Genomic DNA, 11,073 nt, shown 5'->3' on the forward strand with positions numbered 1-11,073 from the left:
CATAAAAATAGAGAAATCTAATTCCAACCCCGATGAACTTTATATGTATCGTCAACCCCCGAAGTCCTTAAGTTGTAACAATGACCCGGGAACCTCTAAACCACCAGGTTTTTCTAAACCAATGTGGACAACGACGGCTCGTATTAGGGGAACATCATATATCCCTAGAAACTTGGCAAAACGAACCAAAACCGAAGAAGAAGAAACGAGCGAGTCAGAATAAGATAGTTGTATTCGTGTGGTGTAATATATGGAATATAGTGTTCTTATGCTTTATGATATATGTAAAAATTGCTTGTATTAATAAGTATTTTTTTTTATGAATCTAACTCTTGTCTATTTTACAGTTTAAAAACACAAAATGGATAGACAACCCAATATTTTAAGAGACCTACCCGGAGACATGATTGATGAAATCTTGTCTAGAGTCGGCCAGAATTCTTCGGCACAACTATTTAAGGCGAGATCAGTTTGTAAGACATTCGAAGAACGTTCCAAGAATGTCTTGGTTTATAAGAGACTTTCGTTTGAAAGATGGGGGATATCACATTGGGAAACCCATAAGTTACGATGTGTTTACTTTGACGCATATATTGCGGGGAACCCAAATGCTATTTTACGCAACGGGTTAAGAAATTATTTTGACTCAATATATCCGAATATTGGACTTCGTGATTTAGAAAAAGCGGCTAACATGCAACATAAAGAAGCATGTTATGCTTACGGATTAGTAATGTTCGCTTCTCACCAAAGTGAGAACAAGAACATCGGGCTACAACTATTAAACAAAACGTTTCCACAAGTGACGGAGTCGGTAATTGGGGTAAGAAATGAGGTTTTTAGATTATTACGGGACTGTTGGACATTACGTAACCCTCGTCCCTTTGATGACGTTACAACACGCTGTCTTATCAACGGCCATAACGGTTATGTTGCACAAGACCAAGGATGGGAAGTAGTCCTAGTAAAACCAGAATGCATGACTTGTTTCTGGACGTATGAATTACGTGTCTTTATTGCCTTTGCCGAACGACTTGTGTACTAGCTAGAATTGTCTTCACAACTATCTTGTATCAAAGTTATTGTGTGCTATATTTCATGCTTTATGTAAAATAAGCGGTATTGTAAGTTTGTAAAATATTGTATAAAAGTTTGAACGCGAAATATTATTACAATCAGTTTTTCATATAGAATTGTAGTAGTTGAATTGTATATTAGCTACTAAGTATGAACTTAACGGGTAGGTACTACCCGAATTTAAACTTATAAAACGCTAATATGAAGAAAAAGCTTTTATAAATGAGTTCATATTATGCTACGAAATACTATTAACTACTCTTAATATTCTGTATGATTAACTTGTTCCATTTAACTATTTTGAAGGAAATGGCACCGACTACTCGACACACCGTGAATATGAATGAAGAGGAATTCCGTACTTTTCTAGCTTCAAACATAGCCGTAGTACAGGCTGCGCTACATACCAACAATAACCTTGGATCTAGCAGTACAGGAAATCGTGTAGGATGCACCTACAAAGAATTCACTGCCTGCAAACCTTTGGAATTTGATGGAACCGAAGGACCGATCGGATTGAAACGGTGGACCGAGAAGGTTGAATCGGTGTTTGCCATAAGTAAGTGTACTGAAGAGGACAAAGTGAAGTACGCTACGCATACCTTCACAGGTTCTGCGTTAACATGGTGGAATACCTATCTAGAGCAAGTGGGACAAGATGATGCGTACGCACTACCGTGGTCAGCATTCAAGCACTTGATGAACGAGAAGTACCGTCCCAGAACCGAGGTCAATAAGCTCAAGACAGAACTTAGAGGGTTACGAACCCAAGGATTTGATATTACCACGTACGAAAGACGATTCACAGAATTGTGCCTATTGTGTCCGGGAGCATTCGAAGATGAGGAAGAGAAGATCGACGCGTTTGTGAAAGGATTACCGGAAAGAATCCAAGAAGATATAAGTTCACACGAGCCCGCCTCCATACAACAGGCATGTAGAATGGCTCACAAACTAGTGAACCAGATTGAAGAAAGAATTAAAGAACAGACTGCTGAAGAGGCCAATGTGAAGCAAGTCAAAAGAAAGTGGGAGGAAAACGGTGATAAGAATCACCAATACAACAACAACAGCAATTACAACAATAATCGCAACAATTATCCCAACAATCGCAACATCAATCGCAACTACAACAAACGGCCCAACAACAACAACAACAACAACAACAGCAACTACAACAATCATCCCAACAACAATAATAACCGCAACAACAACAACAATCAGAAGCAACTATGCCAAAGGTGTGAAAAGAATCACTCGGGGTTCTGCACCAAATTTTGCAACAAGTGTAAAAGAAATGGTCATAGCGCGGCGAAGTGTGAGGTCTACGGACCAGGGGTTAATAGAACGAAAGGAACAAATGGTGTCGGAACGAGTAATGGCGGAGCAAGTAGTGTCGGAGCAAGTTATACCAATGTAGTTTGTTATAAATGTGGAAAACCAGGCCACATTATTAGAAATTGCCCGAACCAGGAGAACACGAATGGACAAGGCCGTGGAAGAGTTTTCAATATTAATGCGGTAGAGGCACAGGAAGACCCGGAGCTTGTTACGGGTACGTTTCTTATTGACAATAAATCTGCTTACGTTTTATTTGATTCGGGTGCGGATAGAAGCTATATGAGTAGAGATTTTTGTGCTAAATTAAGTTGTCCATTGACGCCTTTGGATAGTAAATTTTTACTCAAATTAGCAAATGGTAAATTAATTTCAGCAGATAATATATGTCGAAATCGAGAAATTAAACTGGTTAGCGAAACATTTAAGATTGATTTGATACCAGTAGAGTTAGGGAGTTTTGATGTGATAATCGGTATGGACTGGTTGAAAGAAGTGAAAGCGGAGATCGTTTGTTACAAAAATGCAATTCGCATTATACGAGAAAAAGGAAAACCCTTAATGGTGTACGGAGAAAAGGGCAACACGAAGCTACATCTTATTAGTAATTTGAAGGCACAAAAACTAATAAGAAAAGGTTGCTATGCTGTTCTAGCACACGTCGAGAAAGTACAAACTGAAGAAAAGAGCATCAATGATGTTCCCATTGCAAAAGAATTTCCCGATGTATTTCCGAAAGAATTACCGGGATTACCCCCACATCGATCCGTTGAATTTCAAATAGATCTTGTACCAGGAGCTGCACCAATAGCTCGTGCTCCTTACAGACTCGCACCCAGCGAGATGAAAGAACTGCAAAGCCAATTACAAGAACTTTTAGAGCGTGGTTTCATTCGACCAAGCACATCACCGTGGGGAGCTCCTGTTTTGTTTGTCAAGAAGAAAGATGGTACATTCAGGTTGTGTATCGACTACCGAGAGTTGAACAAACTTACCATCAAGAACCGCTACCCACTACCGAGAATCGACGACTTATTTGATCAACTACAAGGCTCGTCTGTTTATTCAAAGATTGACTTACGTTCCGGGTATCATCAAATGCGGGTGAAAGAAGATGATATTCCAAAGACTGCTTTCAGAACACGTTACGGTCATTACGAGTTTATGGTCATGCCGTTTGGTTTAACTAATGCACCAGCTGTGTTCATGGACCTTATGAACCGAGTGTGTGGACCATACCTTGACAAGTTTGTCATTGTTTTCATTGATGACATACTTATTTACTCAAAGAATGACCAAGAACACGGTGAACATTTGAGAAAGGTGTTAGAAGTATTGAGGAAGGAAGAATTGTACGCTAAGTTTTCAAAGTGTGCATTTTGGTTGGAAGAAGTTCAATTCCTCGGTCACATAGTGAACAAAGAAGGTATTAAGGTGGATCCGGCAAAGATAGAAACTGTTGAAAAGTGGGAAACCCCGAAAACTCCGAAACACATACGCCAGTTTTTAGGACTAGCTGGTTACTACAGAAGGTTCATCCAAGACTTTTCCAGAATAGCAAAACCCTTGACTGCATTAACGCATAAAGGGAAGAAATTTGAATGGAATGATGAACAAGAGAAGGCGTTTCAGTTATTGAAGAAAAAGCTAACTACGGCACCTATATTGTCATTGCCTGAAGGGAATGATGATTTTGTGATTTATTGTGACGCATCAAAGCAAGGTCTCGGTTGTGTATTAATGCAACGAACGAAGATGATTGCTTATGCGTCTAGACAATTGAAGATTCACGAACAAAATTATACGACGCATGATTTGGAATTAGGCGCGGTTGTTTTTGCATTAAAGACTTGGAGGCACTACTTATATGGGGTCAAAAGTATTATATATACCGACCACAAAAGTCTTCAACACATATTTAATCAGAAACAACTGAATATGAGGCAGCGTAGGTGGATTGAATTATTGAATGATTACGATTTTGAGATTCGTTACCACCCGGGGAAGGCAAATGTGGTAGCCGATGCCTTGAGCAGGAAGGATAGAGAACCCATTCGAGTAAAATCTATGAATATAATGATTCATAATAACATTACTACTCAAATAAAGGAGGCGCAACAAGGAGTTTTAAAAGAGGGAAATTTAAAGGATGAAATACCCAAAGGATCGGAGAAGCATCTTAATATTCGGGAAGACGGAACCCGGTATAGGGCTGAAAGAATTTGGGTACCAAAATTTGGAGATATGAGAGAAATGGTACTTAGAGAAGCTCATAAAACCAGATACTCAATACATCCTGGAACGGGGAAGATGTACAAGGATCTCAAGAAACATTTTTGGTGGCCGGGTATGAAAGCCGATGTTGCTAAATACGTAGGAGAATGTTTGACGTGTTCTAAGGTCAAAGCTGAGCATCAGAAACCATCAGGTCTACTTCAACAACCCGAAATCCCGGAATGGAAATGGGAAAACATTACCATGGATTTCATCACTAAATTGCCAAGGACTGCAAGTGGTTTTGATACTATTTGGGTAATAGTTGATCGTCTCACCAAATCAGCACACTTCCTACCAATAAGAGAAGATGACAAGATGGAGAAGTTAGCACGACTGTATTTGAAGGAAGTCGTCTCTAGACATGGAATACCAATCTCTATTATCTCTGATAGGGATGGCAGATTTATTTCAAGATTCTGGCAGACATTACAGCAAGCATTAGGAACTCGTCTAGACATGAGTACTGCCTATCATCCACAAACTGATGGGCAGAGCGAAAGGACGATACAAACGCTTGAAGACATGCTACGAGCATGTGTTATTGATTTTGGAAACAGTTGGGATCGACATCTACCGTTAGCAGAATTTTCCTACAACAACAGCTACCATTCAAGCATTGAGATGGCGCCGTTTGAAGCACTTTATGGTAGAAAGTGCAGGTCTCCGATTTGTTGGAGTGAGGTGGGGGATAGACAGATTACGGGTCCGGAGATTATACAAGAAACTACCGAGAAGATCATCCAAATTCAACAACGGTTGAAAACCGCCCAAAGTCGACAAAAGAGCTACGCTGACATTAAAAGAAAAGATATAGAATTTGAAATTGGAGAGATGGTCATGCTTAAAGTTTCACCTTGGAAAGGCGTTGTTCGATTTGGTAAACGAGGGAAATTAAATCCAAGGTATATTGGACCATTCAAGATTATTGATCGTGTCGGACCAGTAGCTTACCGACTTGAGTTACCTCAACAACTCGCGGCTGTACATAACACTTTCCACGTCTCGAATTTGAAGAAATGTTTTGCTAAAGAAGATCTCACTATTCCGTTAGATGAAATCCAAATCAACGAAAAACTCCAATTCATCGAAGAACCCGTCGAAATAATGGATCGTGAGGTTAAAAGACTTAAGCAAAACAAGATACCAATTGTTAAGGTTCGATGGAATGCTCGTAGAGGACCCGAGTTCACCTGGGAGCGTGAAGATCAGATGAAGAAGAAATACCCGCATCTATTTCCAGAAGATTCGTCAACACCTTCAATAGCTTAAAATTTCGGGACGAAATTTATTTAACGGGTAGGTACTGTAGTGACCCGAACTTTTCCATGTTTATATATATTAATTGAGATTGATGTTTACATGATTAAATTTTTCCAACATGTTAAGCAATCAAACTTGTTAAGACTTGATTAATTGAAATAGGTTTCATATAGACAATTGACCACCCAAGTTGACCGGTGATTCACGAACGTTAAAACTTGTAAAAAAACTATATGATGACATATATATGGTTATATATATAGTTAACATGATATTATGATAAGTAAACATATCATTAATTATATTAACAATGAACTACATATGTAAAAACAAGACTACTAACTTAATGATTTTGAAACGAGACATATATGTAACGTTTATCGTTGTAACGACATTTAATGTATATATATCATATTAAGAGATATTCGTACATCATAATATCATGATAATATAATAATTTAAAATCTCTTTTGATATTATAAACATTGGGTTAACAACATTTAACAAGATCGTTAACCTAAAGGTTTCAAAACAACACTTACATGTAACGACTAACGATGACTTAACGACTCAGTTAAAATGTATATACATGTAGTGTTTTAATATGTATTTATACACTTTTGAAAGACTTCAATACACTTATCAAAATACTTCTACTTAACAAAAATGCTTACAATTACATTATCGTTCAGTTTCATCAACAATTCTACTCGTATGCACCCGTATTCGTACTCGTACAATACACAGCTTTTAGATGTATGTACTATTGGTATATACACTCCAATGATCAGCTCTTAGCAGCCCATGTGAGTCACCTAACACATGTGGGAACCATCATTTGGCAACTAGCATGAAATATCTCATAAGATTACAAAAATATGAGTAATCATTCATGACTTATTTACATGAAAACAAAATTACATATCCTTTATATCTAATCCATACACCAACGACCAAAAACACCTACAAACACTTTCATTCTTCAATTTTCTTCATCTAATTGAACTCTCTCAAGTTCTATCTTCAAGTTCTAAGTGTTCTTCATAAATTCCAAAAGTTCTAGTTTCATAAAATCAAGAATACTTTCAAGTTTGCTAGCTCACTTCCAATCTTGTAAGGTGATCATCCAACCTCAAGAAATCTTTGTTTCTTACAGTAGGATATCATTCTAATACAAGGTAATAATCATATTCAAACTTTGGTTCAATTTCTATAACTATAACAATCTTATTTCAAGTGATGATCTTACTTGAACTTGTTTTCGTGTCATGATTTTGCTTCAAGAACTTTGAGCCATCCAAGGATCCATTGAAGCTAGATCCATTTTTCTCTTTTCCAGTAGGTTCATCCAAGGAACTTAAGGTAGTAATGATGTTCATAACATCATTCGATTCATACATATAAAGCTATCTTATTCGAAGGTTTAAACTTGTAATCACTAGAACATAGTTTAGTTAATTCTAAACTTGTTCGCAAACAAAAGTTAATCCTTCTAACTTGACTTTTAAAATCAACTAAACACATGTTCTATATCTATATGATATGCTAACTTAATGATTTAAAACCTGGAAACACGAAAAACACCGTAAAACCGGATTTACGCCGTCGTAGTAACACCGCGGGCTGTTTTGGGTTAGTTAATTAAAAACTATGATAAACTTTGATTTAAAAGTTGTTATTCTGAGAAAATGATTTTTATTATGAACATGAAACTATATCCAAAAATTATGGTTAAACTCAAAGTGGAAGTATGTTTTCTAAAATGGTCATCTAGACGTCGTTCTTTCGACTGAAATGACTACCTTTACAAAAACGACTTGTAACTTATTTTTCCGACTAGAAACCTATACTTTTTTTGTTTAGATTCATAAAATAGAGTTCAATATGAAACCATAGCAATTTGATTCACTCAAAACGGATTTAAAATGAAGAAGTTATGGGTAAAACAAGATTGGATAATTTTTCTCATTTTAGCTACGTGAAAATTGGTAACAAATCTATTCCAACCATAACTTAATCAACTTGTATTATATATTATGTAATCTTGAGATACCATAGACACGTATACAATGTTTCGACCTATCATGTCGACACATCTATATATATTTCGGAACAACCATAGACACTCTATATGTGAATGTTGGAGTTAGCTATACAGGGTTGAGGTTGATTCCAAAATATATATAGTTTGAGTTGTGATCAATACTGAGATACGTATACACTGGGTCGTGGATTGATTCAAGATAATATTTATCGATTTATTTCTGTACATCTAACTGTGGACAACTAGTTGTAGGTTACTAACGAGGACAGCTGACTTAATAAACTTAAAACATCAAAATATATTAAAAGTGTTGTAAATATATTTTGAACATACTTTGATATATATGTATATATTGTTATAGGTTCGTGAATCAACCAGTGGCCAAGTCTTACTTCCCGACGAAGTAAAAATCTGTGAAAGTGAGTTATAGTCCCACTTTTAAAATCTAATATTTTTGGGATGAGAATACATGCAGGTTTTATAAATGATTTACAAAATAGACACAAGTACGTGAAACTACATTCTATGGTTGAATTATCAAAATCGAATATGCCCCTTTTTATTAAGTCTGGTAATCTAAGAATTAGGGAACAGACACCCTAATTGACGCGAATCCTAAAGATAGATCTATTGGGCCTAACAAACCCCATCCAAAGTACCGGATGCTTTAGTACTTCGAAATTTATATCATATCCGAAGGGTGTCCCGGAATGATGGGGATATTCTTATATATGCATCTTGTTATTGTCGGTTACCAGGTGTTCACCATATGAATGATTTTTATCTCTATGTATGGGATGTGTATTGAAATATGAAATCTTGTGGTCTATTGTTACGATTTGATATATATAGGTTAAACCTATAACTCACCAACATTTTTGTTGACGTTTTAAGCATGTTTATTCTCAGGTGATTATTAAGAGCTTCCGCTGTTGCATACTTAAATAAGGACAAGATTTGGAGTCCATGCATGTATGATATTGTGTAAAAACTGCATTCAAGAAACTTATTTTGTTGTAACATATTTGTATTGTAAACCATTATGTAATGGTCGTGTGTAAACAGGATATTTTAGATTATCATTATTTGATAATCTACGTAAAGCTTTTTAAACCTTTATTGATGAAATAAAGGTTATGGTTTGTTTAAAAATGAATGCAGTCTTTGAAAAACGTCTCATATAGAGGTCAAAACCTCGCAACGAAATCAATTAATATGGAACGTTTTTAATCAATAAGAACGGGACATTTCAATGGTACCATATGTTATTGTATTCGTTCGGAAGATTTTGGACGGGGTATGACATGTGGTATCAGAGCGGTGGTCTTAGTGAACCAGGTCTGTATTAGTGTGTCTAACAGGTAGTTGTTAGGATGCATTAGTGAAGTCTGGACTTCGACCTAGTAGTTATTAGGTTACATTAATGAGTCTGGACTTGAACCTGGTCTGCATGTCAAAAGTTTTGCTTATCATTTCTTGTCGAAAATTACCTGCTTATCATTCTTAGTCTAGACACAGCTTACTGCATTGAATGCATGAATAGTGTATAGACAAAATTCATATCTTAGCGAATCTGCTAATTCATATCTTAGCGTATCTGCTAATTCATATCTCCGCGTATCTGTTACTGTAAACCTTTCCTGACATATTTCATAAATTCCTCCGTAATTTACGAGATCTTTTGTTCTATATATATGGATATTCTATATATTTAGAATACCATCAGATAGCCAAAAATTATTTCATATCAAAAAAATCCTGTATCCAATCCTACGCAATGGAACTCACCATTAGTTCAAGTCCCTCGGATTCTGATATTGAGTCCCACTCCAGCTCCGAAAGCAGTGTAATTGGAATGAATCAACCAATCAGCCATCGTCAATTCTAGATGAATTGGGGCTGAGTTCGTAGTCGACTTAATCAATGGAGATACGAAGAAGGCAATCGTTTCCATCAACCAAATTCACCTCTTGGCGATGAACCTGAATCACACACCGACGAACCAATCTGAAACACCATTTTCACCCTCATTACCGAATATCTCGCTATGATTATATACTATCTCCAATTTTAAACCTTATTCATTCGTTTGTTACGACCGACAATCATCCCGGAATAATATAAGAAGTCAACGAACTTCACGCTAGAGTGATCAATGTGGAGAATATGGTGCAAAACTTACCAGCTTCAGCAACATTAACAGTACCACCATCACCAACAGCAACATCCGCATCCCACACCTCAACATCACAATCTGTTCCACGAACATCAAAATCATATGCACCATGGATACCAAGGAGTACCAACAGCAATTAACAATGAAGTATTGAACCATAACTTCATTAATATTCTGCGAAGAATATATGGATCCTAATAATTAACGGTGAAGTATTGATCCATAACTTCATCAATATTCTGCGAAGAATATGTGGATCCTAATAGTTTTAGAGATTACTTATTCTAGCTCAAATCGAAAATCAAATGAGTCTAATATTATATTGACTCATTAAATCCATAATTACATCTGAAGAAAATATATATGTATATATATTTTCATAAAGATTGTGATTAAAAACACTTTCGTACAAACTGTTAATGATGAAAATATTTTAACGGGTAGGTAATACCCGAGGAATATTTCAGATTTCACATTAATAAGTTACACTGTACATTCTTCAAATGTGATTCAACAGTCATTTCCTATCCTACTTACATCCACAGATAAATGAATCCGTTCACCACAGAATAACCATTTCCATTCAAATTTCATATTTGGATTTTGACCTATCAGAATCCAACAAATGGCATAATGAAGAAAACATTTGAAGGAATAAAATTTGTTAGAAACAAACAAATTAACTATGAGAAAATTTGTTAAGAATCCACTCTAACAAAATCCTAGCTAACTGTTCCTAGCTAACTGTGGACTAATCAATTGAGGACTACCAACAGTGGACAGTTAAAATGAATTAAAATATTGATTATAACATATGAAACTAAACAATACTTCAAGTCTGCCACTTGATTTCATCTTAACCCTCATTTGTATATCGACGATTACAATCTGCGTTCAAACC

The sequence above is a fragment of the Rutidosis leptorrhynchoides genome, chromosome 3 (genome assembly GCF_046630445.1).
Source record: "Rutidosis leptorrhynchoides isolate AG116_Rl617_1_P2 chromosome 3, CSIRO_AGI_Rlap_v1, whole genome shotgun sequence".
In the NCBI taxonomy this organism is placed as follows: domain Eukaryota; kingdom Viridiplantae; phylum Streptophyta; class Magnoliopsida; order Asterales; family Asteraceae; genus Rutidosis; species Rutidosis leptorrhynchoides.